Source organism: Austrofundulus limnaeus, unplaced genomic scaffold (assembly GCF_001266775.1).
Source record: "Austrofundulus limnaeus strain Quisiro unplaced genomic scaffold, Austrofundulus_limnaeus-1.0 Scaffold2086, whole genome shotgun sequence".
In the NCBI taxonomy this organism is placed as follows: Eukaryota; Metazoa; Chordata; class Actinopteri; order Cyprinodontiformes; family Rivulidae; genus Austrofundulus; species Austrofundulus limnaeus.
Window position 1 is genome coordinate 23,261 of NW_013954488.1, and position 1,242 is coordinate 24,502.

The 1,242-nt window shown below is 37.0% G+C and overlaps 1 protein-coding gene across 1 annotated transcript in view; it reads left to right on the forward strand.

Annotated features, from left to right (window-relative positions):
* Positions 1–1,242, forward strand: part of LOC106537016 (A-kinase anchor protein 6) — a 5,885-nt gene that overhangs the window by 494 nt on the left and 4,149 nt on the right. The gene's annotated exons all lie outside the window — the stretch shown is intronic.

Below are 1,242 nucleotides of genomic sequence, written 5' to 3' on the forward strand. Positions count from 1 at the left end.
TTATATAACCTGTAAAATACGTATTATAATCTACCAAATCACAGAACTTTAATTTCAGTTGATAAAATAATATATTTGATGGGTGGCTAATGTTTTCTGGTGATAATTCCTACTGCATAATTCTTACAGCTCTTTTCTGCAAAATAAAAATAGTATTTTTTTACTGTTTTACATGCAATACAGTAGATCAAGTGTGGAACAATTATTGCATTATACAACATATACAGAGCTTTATCATTGAATAACTCTCTTATTTTATACAGTGCTGCAATAGATTTGTCTGTTTTTATTCTTCAATAATTTATATGAGCTCTCATGTCAGCTTTTCATCAATGATGACACCAGAAACTCCACCTCACTGACTCTACAGATCTCACCACCATCAACTCTAAATGAAACATCATCAGTTCTCTTACTGTTACTGGATATCATGTAGTCAGTTTTATTCAAATTTAATGATAATTTATTATGTTTAAACCAAGTTTGTATTTTTACTAATTCTGTCTGTATCATCTCCAACATTTGTTCTATATCTTTACACAAACAAATGAATGTAGTACCATCTGCAAATAAAACACTTAAAAAGTCCTGACACATTTACCGACTCATTCACTTACAATATAAATAACATAGGTCCAAGTACAGAACCCTGAGGAACTCCGCATGTCATGTTATAAAGTTCAGATCTTACATTATTTATTTGAACAAACTGTTTTCTGCCTTTCAAATAACTACCACTGTAGTGCTGGACCTCTAATGAGGTTCTGGTCCTGATCCTGGCGCGAGCACTGGTCCTGGTCCTGGTCCTGCTGGGTGGACAGGTGTTTCCCTGTGGTTTGGAGGTTAAAATTCAAAGCTGTGACATCCTGTGCAGAAACAAACGGCCTCCTGCTGACTGTTCAACACATTAATGMTCCGAGTTTGTTCTGACAAACGCAGAGGAACAMTGGAGCAGCAAACACCATCTGTGTGTGTCTGTGTGTGAGTGTGTGTCACACAGATTCCTTCAGAACTTCCTAGAAGAGTGCACGTGTGTGCATTAACATACGTATAGAGCGGAGTGAGGCTGATTTCATTTCAGATGATGTTTTTGTTTCCGCTGCAGTAACCAGCCYCTGATTAAACTTCTGCTTCTGACAGGAACACGTTTAAACTCTTCCACACACATTTCATCAGGTGTGTGTGTGTGTGTGTGTGTGTGTGTGTGTGTGTGTGTGTGTGTGTGTGTGATAAGAGAGAAAT